Genomic DNA, 13,621 nt, shown 5'->3' with positions numbered 1-13,621 from the left:
AATTTCCAATCATGAGACTATAATGTCCGTATTTCGGCATATAAATCTAAAATGAACAATTAAAGATAAATAACTCAGCCTTGATAATCAAAAAAATAAATAGTTTGTTTTGTGGTAGTTTGAATATAAATTACCCGACTTGCAATGTATTGAAAATAAATAACTCAGCAGGTCTAATCGAAAGTATGAGATGGCACAAGGTTCTTCATAAATTCATCTTTAAAAAAAATCGAGAAACACTTCTCAAATCTTTTGATATGTATGTATAAATGCCTCCGATATCCGAAGAACCCCTCGAAAGCTGCGAGGGTACAGTGGCATCCATCAGAGACATATGTATAATACTGTGTATGTATGCAATACATGTATATGCAGTTGGGAATAAAGAAGATTCATTTCTGCAGAGGATGATGATTAATTCTGATTAAATGGTACATAATGACTTGACTTTTAGTGCTCCAAGAGTATAAATGTTATTAACCCGCCTTAAACTAGTTTTCAAACTACAGTTCGTGAATAATTTCATGGTCTTTTTATTCGTATTATCATCATCTCAAATATGTGTATTTCAAGAAGATCATAATGAAAAATAATCCTTATTCAGGTCAATAGCAGCAACAGCTCCTAATTATCCTTTGTTGCCTTGGTCTATGATTTTAATTTCATTCTCAGATTTTGGAATGAAAACGGCAGTTTAGAATTGTTTATTTTATTCAAAATTAAAAAAGTGATCAGTCTACAGTCCTTGAAATATAATGAGTAATTTCAAATGCGTCTGTTTGTCGGATGCATGGAAATGACCTTTAGCGTATACAACATATATACATTCGTACCAACAAACGCATATCTATAACTAGGTTCCGAAAACGAAAGCTTCCGTATTATTAAAGCTTGCGCTATATATATATATATATATATATATATATATATATATATATATATATATATATATATTCATCCGAAAATTTATAGTCATAATTGATAAATTTACATGTAAATTCACTCATGAAAATCGCGGGATCATATCAAGAGAATCATGATTCAATCATGCTTTTATAGCTGACAATGCGGTATGGGCTTTGCTCATTGTTGAAGGCCGTACGGTGACCTATAGTTGTTAATTTCTATGTCATTTTGTATAAAATGCAATTCTTTTGCATTAAAAATACCTAAACTTTTGCATGATACTTTCGTTTATCCGAAAACTTCGACGCTTTTAAGATCAGCACATGGCTTAAAAATTTTGATGGAAGTCAAATTATCTTGTTGATTAAAAAAAATATTAAAAAACTATCTCCCAAAATAATATCACTAAGTTACACAGAACGTGGCAAATGCTACACTTTCAGTAAATGGGAAATAAAACTATATATATAACGTTACATTGACGTTCCGTGTAAAAATCGTTCAATTTGGACGTGGTAACATTTTGGGGAGACACGGGCAACTTGATAGAAATTGATGAAAAACTTAGCGTGTCCTTAAAGGCTTAAACAAATCTTGAAAAAAATCACATTTATATAATTTCAATCGTTTGAATTTATGAATTAGTATGAAATTATTTTCTTCTGAATTGTCTGCCCATAGGTGGCGTTTTTAGGTTATGTGTTTCATCTGATTTGGCGGTTAAATCATTCGGCACGACAGGGTCCACTCGATCGGTCACGTTTATTGTTCTAGTTGTGTTTTGTCGATTTAAGTACATTCGAATTTAATCATGGATAGTGAAGGTGAGCCAGATATATCGTTGAGAACTGTTTTAACAGCTGTAAACCAACAGAGTAAAGATATCGAGGCAATTATTGACGCCAAAGTTGCGGAGAAAATTGGTGGATTAAGAGAAGAGTTGCAGGGGGCCAATCAGTTAATGAAATCCCAGGTCAAGAAACTTAAAACAGACGCTTCCTATAAATGGAAATACGAAGGTAATAAGATCCAATTTGACTTCAATACTGAAAATCTCGAGGATCTTGTTCAGACTTTGTGGGCTATAGACAATGGGAAGGTAGATTACGCACGAGATTTGTTATCAGCTACCGTAGATAAAATCAAGCATCGTAACAAGCTTATCAAAATTGCTGACACTTCCGAGGGAGGTTGGGATACCGCTTGGCAATATGATGCTAATCCTATTGCATCCGACTCCGAGGATGAAGCAAAGATTATCCGAGCTGACAATAGAGCTGTCCGCAAGAAGAAAGGGAAGTCCAAGCAGGTTAGAGGTAATGGTTCCAAAACTAAGGCTAGTAACCAGTCTCTATTATGACAGGCTCCCAACTTCGTTCCGCAGCCCTTTCGTGGGCCTCAGCAACCTTGGTTCAATGGAATTCCCCTTCAGCAAGGTTTCAACGCTGGAAAGATGCAGAGGGGACAATGCTACTCTTGTGGGTCCTACGCACACTACAGGTCCAGCTGTCCATATGTCAACAGCAGTAAACCAGCAACCAGGGGCGTAGCTACCTAAGGCTCGACTAGGCACGTGCCTATACATAAATTTGCCGATAATACCCCTTTTGGAAAAAAAAAAAAAAAAAAAAAAAATAAACATTTTAATTCTAATGCGTATTATTGCCAAATTAGGGAACTTGACTCCAGAAATAGCAGACAAAATTTACAACTCTTACCGTTCGGATTTAGGTGAAAAAACCGTGAGAATTTGAAGATGAGATAGCATGATGGAAAGCCCGTTGGCGTATTGAAGACAACAGACCAGATAGACTTCTTTGTGTCCGTAACGTAACAAACGCCGATCTGTACCTTCAGTGTATAGGATTATTTGGATTTTATTGACAATGCCTGTTTCATCGGCAACTAGTGAAAAATCCTTCAGTGCGATGAGACGCGTCAAATCCTACCTGAGATAGACAATGGGAGACGAGCGACTTTCAAATCTATCTCTTCTTCATATCCACCGACACCTCAATGTTGATGTTGATGCGAGTATAAATGATTTTATCGGCAGAAAAAACCGTCGACTTGACTTTGAGTAAATGTATCATTGTCTTTATGTATGAAACTGTATCTGAAAGTTATTCATAAAAGTTCAGAAATATTAAATTTGTTTAACCAATTTTTGCCCAAATTTGAGTTAAAAAAAAGTTGAAAATCTTCCTTTGACCCTCTGTGGGCCTCAATCTAAAACTAGTCTGATCTACACTGGGCATATTTTTCCAGAGTTTTGTTTGTACTACGTTAATTCATGTGTTAATGTTATATTATTCATTATTCTTCGAACTTTTCTTCATGAATATTATCATGATAAAAACCAGTAAATATGATATTTTTGTACACAAAATTATGCAACTAAAATGCTGAAAACCGTTTTCCGTCGGGGGGATAGCCCCGGCCCCTGAACCCCCTACCATGGCTCCGCCCTGGACCTGCAAGGGGCCTTGAGCGACCCCAGACCCCCTGCCGATTTGTGCCTACAGTTGATCTAAAACCTAGCTACGCCCCTGGCAACCCAAACCAGGCCCCAGTGAATTTTTAAAAGAGGAGTATTTTAATTATCTTGAACTTTCACATGACAATTTAGTAGATAATCATATTGATGGCAATTTGACCAATAATTATTTTGAATACGAACTAGGTCAATCTGATATAATTGTGAAAGGTAGACTTAGAAAAAACATACAATTTTGGATAGATATTGGTGCTCCTAAATTTATTATAGATACTATTAGACATGGTTATATTTTACCTTTCTATTCCAATCCTATATCGACTTGTTTATCTAATAATTTATCAGCTTTGAATAATGCCACAGTGTACAAGCGGACAGTGACACAAAACGGAAGTTGCTGATCTGTCCGACGGCGATCGGCTCGTTGTTTTTCAAAAAAATATAGAATATCAACACAAAGTGTCCCATAATGGATTGTTCAGCAGCTCAAGGTAAGTGAATAACTACAATGATGTATTTTTGACCATTTAAAGCTTATTTTATGCTTTTAGCATCAACCGTCTTTTTAAAATAACTCCTGATCATGAAGAGGGGTCAAAATTTTGCGATTTTTCGAGTCATAAATCTTAACAAAACTCCGAAAATTCAAACATTTTCAAGATTTTTAATCGATACATAGTTGAATAATCATATTCCGCATACACACACAAAAGTTTGGTTCATTTTTTTTTATTATATTGTCACAATTGAATCTTTTCTATTCAAAGTGTACTGTCCGCCTCGTTGCCACCGTATGTTTTCATACTGTCCGATTCGTTGGTCATATTCATGATCGATATCTTAAGCAAAAGTAAGATTGAAACATGCAATTTATCCACATTCATGACCGATTTCCTAGGAAATATCAACATTTATAAAATGTTACTGATTATTACATATAAAAAGCATTGTTAATGCATGCACATGAAAATTTAATATACGTTTCTCTAGTTTGTTTTAGGAAAATGGGGCACGTAGGTGATTTTTATGGTATATTTATTCATACATTCATGTGGAACATTGTTATTTTTATCACTCAAAAACATAAATAGGGGTAATAACTTTTCATGAAAAATACAACCATGCAACAAAAGTTATTTCTAGGCCTTTTATAGCTGACTATGCGGTATGGGCTTTGCTCATTGTTGAAGGCCGTACGGTGACCTATAGTTGTTCATTTCTGTGTCATTTAATTTGTTCTCTTGTTTAGAGTTGTCTCATTGGCAATTACACCAAATCTTCTTTTTTATATTTATAAACGTTTGACACAGAAAATCAAAACAATAGTTTCTTACACCCAGTTTGCGTCTTATTTCACCAATAATCAAACAAATCTCATGGCTTGGAATTCAAGTCAAAAAGAATCAATTGAAAAGTTACGGTGTACTTGAATGGTCCATGAGTTTGTTTTCCTATTGCCTTAGTAGAGGTAAGAATACTTATATACACACATTTAACATGAAGTATGCGGTGAAGCCTTTCTTGTTAAATTTTTTATCATAACTTGCATTTATTCTGTATGAGTTATTATTCAATTCTTATGTACAAATCATCGATTAAATAAATTAATATGAATACATTCACGTTACTTAATACATGTATTTGTAATCGCTTAGGCAGTTGCGGATCCAGGCGGTCGGGGGTCCGGGGTTGGGAACCCTAGTTAGAATCTAACAACAAGGTCCGCAAACGATGAATACGAGCAGCAGACATGAGTAAAGGTTCTGGAAGAGTGACCAATGTCCCCCTTTAATTGACACGAGATCCAAGCTGAATATATAATCTATAAATATTTTCCATATATAATCATAGACAGTATCTGTGTTGAATAAAGTTTAAATGTGGATAAATTGCATGTTTCAATCTTACTTTTGCTTAAGATATCGATCATGAATATGACCAACGAATCGGACAGTATGAAAACATACGGTGGCAACGAGGCGGACAGTACACTTTGAATAGAAAAGATTCAATTGTGACAATATAATAAAAAAAAATGAACCAAACTTTTGTGTGTGTATGCGGAATATGATTATTCAACTATGTATCGATTAAAAATCTTGAAAATGTTTGAATTTTCGGAGTTTTGTTAAGATTTATGACTCGAAAAATCGCAAAATTTTGACCCCTCTTCATGATCAGGAGTTATTTTAAAAAGACGGTTGATGCTAAAAGCATAAAATAAGCTTTAAATGGTCAAAAATACATCATTGTAGTTATTCACTTACCTTGAGCTGCTGAACAATCCATTATGGGACACTTTGTGTTGATATTCTATATTTTTTTGAAAAACAACGAGCCGATCGCCGTCGGACAGATCAGCAACTTCCGTTTTGTGTCGCTGTCCGCTTGTACACTGTGAATGCAGATTTTGTAAAATCGGCTATTAACGATTTATTAGCTAGAGGTTTAATTGTGGAGACATAAGATATTCCATTTGTTGTGAATCCTTTAACTGTTGCTGTTCAGTCAAACAACAAAAAACGGTTAATTTTGGATTTGAGAGAAATTAACAGACATTTATGGAAGCAGAGCGTAAAATTTGAAGATATGCGTATTGCAAAACATTATATTAATGCACATTCATATATTTTTAAGTATGATGTTCATTCTGCATATCATCACGTCGATATCTTCCCGCCTCACACTAAATATCTAGGTTTTGCATGGGAATTAAACGGTGTTAAAAAATATTTCAAATTTCTAGTATTACCGTTTGGTCTCAGTACGGCTTGTTACATATTTACCAAACTAACTAGACCACTTATTAAAAAGTGGAGAAGAGAAGGCAAGCAGATTATTATGTACTTGGACGATGGGCTTGGTGTACATGATGATAAGGAATTGTGTACTCAAATGTCTATACAGGTTAAAAAAGACATAATTAGTAGCGGTTTTGTACCTAAAGCCGAAAAGTCATGTGGACACCTACTAAAAATCTAACTTTTTTAGGCACTCATATTGATACAGATAAAGGCATTTTTACTATCCCTGACAATCGTATTGATAAGATTATGAGTACCATTTCAGATATTGATTTGTGTTTAACCAAAAGTGGTAAAGTATTTGTAAGGAAGGTAGCTTCCTTGGTAGGACAGATTATATCTACGTCTCCCGTTATAGGCAATATAGTATATTTAATGACTAAACATTTGTCTATTGACATTAATAGTGTTCATTCATGGAACAGTTATATACATTTATCTGTAGACAGTATTGATCAAATTAATTTTTGGAGGTTTAATTTACATGAAGCCAATGTTAAACCTTTTAAGACTGATGTATCTTGGCAGACTATTGTATATAGTGATGCAAGTAATACGGGTTACGGTGGTTATATCGTGGAAAACCCATATAATATTGCCCATGGTACGGGGTTAGAATCTGAAGTTTCTACTAGTTCTACATGGAAGGAGTTGACTGCGGTGAAAAATGTATTTTTGTCGCTTATAAACTTTTTAAATGGCAAGAATGTAAAATGGTTTACTGACAATCAAAATGTTGTTAGCATTGTTAGTAAAGGGAGCACTAAATCAGTTCTGCAAAAGTTAGCTTTAGACATTTTTAGCACATGTATTAAACACAATGTTAATATAGATATGGTATGGATCCCACGTACTGAGAACGAGAGAGCTGATTATCTAAGTAGAATTATTGATTCAGATGATTGGGCTATTTCTGAATTTGTATTTCAGATAGTTGAATCCCTTTGGGGACCTCACGAGGTTGATTGGTTTGCCTCTGACGACAATTTTAAATTGCACGTTTTTTATTCCAGATTTTGGAATGTGAATTCATCAGGTGTTGATGCGTTCACGGTTGATTGGCGAGGGATCAACGGGTTATTTGTTCCACCTGTTTCTTTGATCTCACGTGTATTGATGTTTATGCGGCAGTGTAAAGCTGTTGGTACTTTAATTTTACCTTACTGGCCCTCTGCCAGTTTTTGGCCAATGCTTTGTCCTTTTGGTGATGGGTTTATTTCTGAGGTGATAAATTTTATAGATCTTCCTACTTACAAAAATGCTTATATAGCTGGTAAGAGTAAGAAGGCCATATTTGGCAATGTTGATTTAACTTTTCGCATGTTAGCATTACGGATGGATTTTTCATCCAGTTAGCTCATTTTGATGTGAGCAAGTATTATAGATCTCTCTTGATCTTTTCTTATAGAATGTTATTTAACATGGATTTCTTGTGTGTTTGTGTTGACAGTGGCAAATATTACAGTGACATTTAGATTGTAGTATTAAGATGATTGTAATGATTTTAAATGATTTTCATTATTAATGTTTCCTTTTTGGTAACTTGTATAATCAACGTATAATTTGAGCGTGTTTCACTGCATTTGCTGGTTTTTTAAGAGTTTCTGAGATGCTTAATATTAGAAGAAGTGATATAGTTATTTTAGAGTGTTATATGTCAATTCTAATACAACATAGTAAAACAGATGTATATAGAGATGGAAATTCGTACACATGCAAATAAGTGTCCCGTTAAAAACATGGAATTATATTTGCAGTGGGCTGATATTTCATGTGATTCTGATGAGTTTATTTTTCGAAATCTAACAAAATGTAAAGATGCCTATGTTTTGCGTAAAGAAAATACCCCTTTGTCGTATTCAAGGATGCGTGAGCTCTTTATTGAGGCTTTCAAGCCTTTTGTTCATAACATAAAGCGATATGGATTGCACAGTTTGAGGTCTGGGGGTGCTAGTGTTTGTGCTAATTTGGGTTTACCAGACCGCCTTTTTAAGAGGCACGGTAGATGGCGTTCTGAAACGGCCAAAGATGGTTATGTTAAGGACTCATTAGAAGATTTGCTTAAAGTCTCCAAAAATTTAGGGTTATAGATTTATTGCTTGAATTTTGAATTCTTTTATTGCATGATATAAAACTTTCTTAAAAATTTTCCCGTTCTTTGTGTTTCGGCCATCGGCTCTGTCGTGTGGTATTGCACTTTACTATTTCTTGTTATTATTATTATGAGAATAATATGTGGTTTTGATATATGGGTATTAACGGAAGAAGAAATATAATTTCAATCGTTTGAATTTATGAATTAGTATGAAATTATTTTCTTCTGAATTGTCTGCCCATAGGTGGCGTTTTTAGGTTATGTGTTTCATCTGATGTGGCGGTTAAATCATTCGGCACGACAGGGTCCACTCGATCGGTCACGTTTATTTTTTAATACTACGGTTTTCATAGGTTTTGTATCATGCATTAAGAGATTATTTTGCTTTACATGTGTGGGTTCACTGAATGAACTATTTACATATTTATACGAGGACATTATAAAGATGTTTATATTATGTACATGAGATATATTATTATTAAATGGTAATTAAACCAGCCATCGGCTCTGTCGTGTGGTATTGCACTTTACTATTTCTTGTTATTATTATTATGAGAATAATATGTGGTTTTGATATATGGGTATTAACGGAAGAAGAACAGTAATAACATTTGTTTTCATAGTTCATTTGTCTGTCACAAATTCAAAATACCGTAAATTATCATGGTATTGAAAAATCTTGAACAATGGCTCCATGGTAACATTTAAGGGAGACACGGAAAATACTGAAAAAAAATAAAATGAGAGAAGCTATGTTAAAAATAGAAATATTTTTGTAAAATTCAATAAAATCACATTTTCATGTAGAGGAAGCGAACCTTTTCTATTATTTATGTGAAAATATTATAATATTGAAGTGTTTGCTTTCATTTCTGTTTACTCAAATTTTCAAATCTTACAGCTCTATGGAATTTCGAAAATGGCTGCTAGATTGCGAACTGACAGGGAAGTTATCGTGACCGTTTCACATAATAAAAATGATAATATCATATCCCACCTGTACAAATTTTATCAAAATCCATTCAGTAGTTAGTATTTTTTCTTCGTATATATTTGGATGGTTGACGATTGTTGTTACGTCTTACACGGCATATATTGCAGTGGCGGATCCAGGGGGGGGGGGGGTTCCGGGGGTGCGCACCCCCCCCCTTTATTTTTGCCGATCAATGCATTTGTATCGGGACATATGTTTTGCACCCCCCCCTGTGCCCTGGGTTAGCACCCCCCCTTTCGAAAATTCCTGCATCCGCCCCTGTATTGCATTATGAACACACAAAATCATTGCTTAATCAATTACTAAGACATAACATTAAATTTATTAAAATCAGATTTTATTTAATATGATTCAAATGAAAAATTAAGACAAGTTACCATTCAATAATACGTAGATTTGATTTGTTTTCGTCCTACTTATGCATCAAGAAATGGTCAAATGAAACATAGACCGAATACCGTGCGTAACGTCTGAACGATCTCTCTGCGGTAGCACCCGCGAGATGTAATCCAGCGTGTTCGCCATCGAGCGACTTCCCGATTGAATTTGTCAAAATTACATGACAAGTCAGTTTCGTATGTCTCAAACAATGCTGCGATTTGTTCGTTTGTTGTATTTCCTACAACACGAGGAAGCAGATATGCGCAAAGCAGTGATTTTTCTGACTGATATCAGACGCGACTCCAGTTCCATAAATTATCATGTACCTATGTACATGTAGCTTCTCAATTAACCGTCCTATGGCCAAAACCCGAAAAACAAACCATTTTCCGGTACCATGATTTCCCGAGAAATACAAGAAACACATTATATCCCCAAAACAAACTGATATATCCCGAGAAAAAGACTTTTTATGGTGTTATGCTACGTTTTATAGTGTTATACTACTTTTTACAATATTAAAGAATATTTAATTAAAGATATTACTCGGAAATTATCATGTGGTCTATGGACGCAAAATATAAGGAGACTTTCCAAGACTGTTTTTTGCGTGTTTGCAGGGTGATTGGCTTTGGTAGTCACATCGCATCGGCATATTTAACGATATCGAAGGGTTCTGATAAATCTAATGGCCGATTGGTACATCGCATTCCAAACAGATAAACCGTACTCTGTAAAATGTTCTCCGAAACTACAAGAGTATAATCTTGTAATAGATTCAAGTTACTGTCCGTTTTTGTCTTCTGCAATAAAACTTTAATTTTGAAACCAAATGCCGCTATTTAATGACATTACATCATTTGAATACTCGTATGTGTATCCTTTAAATTTTTAATTTATAAATTTTTATTTTGCAAATTTTTTTTGGCATGCCGAATTTATGTGCACGCAATTAATTAACTGCGTGTTGGCGTATAGGGAGCTACGCGCCTGCATATTATGGCATACCTGTCAACTGACCCGCATTTTGCGGGTGTGACCCGAGATTTTCACAATTCTGAGGGCTCACCCGGGACACCAGCCGGGTCACTGAATAACCCGGGAATTCCGAAAATGACCCGTTTTCACCTGGATTTCTAAGCCTAGAGAATGATTTCATAAGTGATTTTTCTTTGAAATACCGGCAAATCCGTAATTCTTCCATCAATAGAAGTTCAGCTACCTGTGTAAACTGTCAAATTAAGTGACCCATCAAGTGCATGGCTTCACTTGACAGCTTTGGTGTAAAACACACTGTTAATTAACACCAATTACCTTAGCTTTAGGTCGTAAATAAATGTCACTGTTGTCACGTTTTACAAACATTTTTCAACTGAGTTACTTCCCCTTTTTTGTCACCATTCAAAATTGTTCCTTATATTTACGTTTTTTGGGGTAAAAAAGATCAAATCTACTACAAATAGAGTTTAAATACATATTGAAATATAACTTTTCATTTAATTCATACCTTAATACAATTATAAAAATAAAGTTGAAAATTATTTTTTTCATCTATACTTCCTATAACTGTTTAACTTTATTTTACTATAAAATTGAGAATGGAAATGGGGAATGTGCCAAGGAGACAACAACCCGACCATAGAAAAAAAAAAAAAACCAAAAAAAAAAACAACAACAGCAGAAGGTCACCAATAGGTCTTCAATGTAGCGAAAAATTCCCGCAACCGGAGGCGTCCTTCAGCTGGCCCCTAAACAAATATATACTAGTTCAGTGATAATGGACGCCATACTAATTTCCAAATTGTACACAAGAAACTAAAATTAAAATAATACAAGACTAACAAAGGCCAGAGGCTCCTGACTTGGGACAGGCGCAAAAATGCTATATACTCTAATTACAAAAGTAAAATGGATCAGCTGATGAGCAAAGACTAATTAGCCAGTCACAACTTTCTAAAAAATAATAAAAAAAAAGCCAGTCACAACTTGAGGGTGAAATACTATACATATAGAATAATGTGGAAATGTCAATAATAACATTAACCAAAGAAGAGGAGAAAGTGTCACAAAGTTATTAAAAGCTTTTCAAAGTGCAATGAAATAATGATTAATAAAGTGAACATGTTTTGGAAACTTTTATTTAAATTATAAAAAAAAATGTTCCCTAATTACTGAAATTTAGCTCGAAAAAGTTCGTAATCGTTATGACCTGAGATTTCATTCTTCAATGCAGGGTATGACCTGCATTTTCATCGTCACAGGTTGACAGGTATGCTATGGCACCATATTCCATAGTCGATCTTACTAGTCGATTCATTGGTAATCATACCTCATCTTCTTAATCTTTTATATATTCATAGTAAAAACTTACAAAGTTATCTAAAGATGAATTTATGTCTAGCACGTCGGGTATAGTGCAAGGCAATTTGGTGCCACGATGTCTCAGTAGCATTAGTTTGAATCCCGGCGAAAGCAAATTTACAGATCCAACATTGTTGAGCTGATGTTTAGACGAATTATATATATATGTTACAGTAAATAGGTGAAATTAGGAATTACACGTAATTACTAAACATTTCAGTAAATACCTGTAATAACTAGCCAATTTAGTTATTACATGTATTTACTAGTTGTTTCAGTGATTACTGGTATTCACTGATTTTCTTTGTCATTTTAACAGCTATTTACTAACTTGATATTTTTGTTTTAAAATTAAAGATATAATCCAAGATACAAAATAAAAAAAAGTAAAAGGGTAGGTATTTTAGGGCTGACTTAATTAAGGATTAATGAATATAAGGCACACCTTTAGTGGTTGTGAATTGAAACTGAAAATGGTTGTTTTAAAAGTATTGAAACTACCTTAATATCATTTGCAGCATGCAAGAGAATGATATTAATCCAAAATTTAGATATACATTTGTGAAAAGTTTATAGGCAACTTTGCAAGCTCTTTTTGATGATAAACATTTGATGATGCCAAATTTGGTTGAATAATTCTTAAAATCTCATAATTTCTTTATATTGCAATCTCCATCAGGCATACTCTGCTTACTTCATTTGCTTTAATATTTTATATTAATCAATTAAATCAAAATCAATCATATTATGTCCCTTTTAACCTATTTTTAATTTACTTTACATTATGTTTGAAAATTATATTGTAACAGTTCTGCTCATTTTGGGCGCCGTGATTGGCAAATAGAATATTTGTTGTTTGTTGTTGTTGTTGCATATAAACTTGCCCAATGACATAAGTCAAATTCCTTTTACAAGATAGTTTTATTTACGACTTCTTTTGCCAGACTGTTGTGATAAAGCTGACATTCTTCACAAACAAATTTATACAATTTGATGGTGTTAAGAGTCACATTTCATATTTTTGTGTTTCTCTTTTTTATGAGTTTTTCAAGACCTCCAAACTCCAGCTTTTATACCTGCAACAAAATTTTATTATCGTTTTTATCTGTATAAGAATGATCTTCTGTGGATTGAATAAGCCATTCCTTTTGATTTTCTTTCAATGTTGTGATTATGTTTCTTTTTGTCGAGCCTGCGACCTTTGTCGCAAAAGCGAGACACAACAAACAATTCTGTCGTCAGCATCATCGACAAATTTTGATAACTTTCTCAGAATATCCTGGATTTCTAACAAATTTGAACAGAAGCTTGTTTATGATCATAAGATAATATCCAGAAGTAAAGTTTGTAAAAAAAAAATCCCTTTTCATATATTCCTTATAAATGGACTTGTTTTTTTCCCAAGTTAACATTACATACACTCTGCGGTTAAAGTTTTTTTTAAACATTTATTAGATTTCATAAACCATCCTGGATTTTAACCAAATTTGGACAGAAGCTTCTTACAGCACTAGTCAAAAGATTTGATATTTCCCCCATTTTTGTTAAGCCTGTGACTAACAGCTAAAGTAGGCGAGATACTG

General features: G+C 33.9%; 1 pseudogene; it reads left to right on the top strand.

Moving 5' to 3' along the window:
- Positions 1 to 1,717: 1,717 nt before the first annotated feature.
- Positions 1,718 to 8,832, top strand: LOC143078598 (uncharacterized; annotated as a pseudogene).
- The last annotated feature ends 4,789 nt before the right edge of the window (positions 8,833 to 13,621 follow it).

This window comes from Mytilus galloprovincialis, chromosome 6 (assembly GCF_965363235.1).
Source record: "Mytilus galloprovincialis chromosome 6, xbMytGall1.hap1.1, whole genome shotgun sequence".
Classification (NCBI taxonomy): domain Eukaryota; kingdom Metazoa; phylum Mollusca; class Bivalvia; order Mytilida; family Mytilidae; genus Mytilus; species Mytilus galloprovincialis.
Note: the sequence above shows the minus strand (reverse complement) of the source record. Positions and strands in the feature narration are given on the sequence as shown.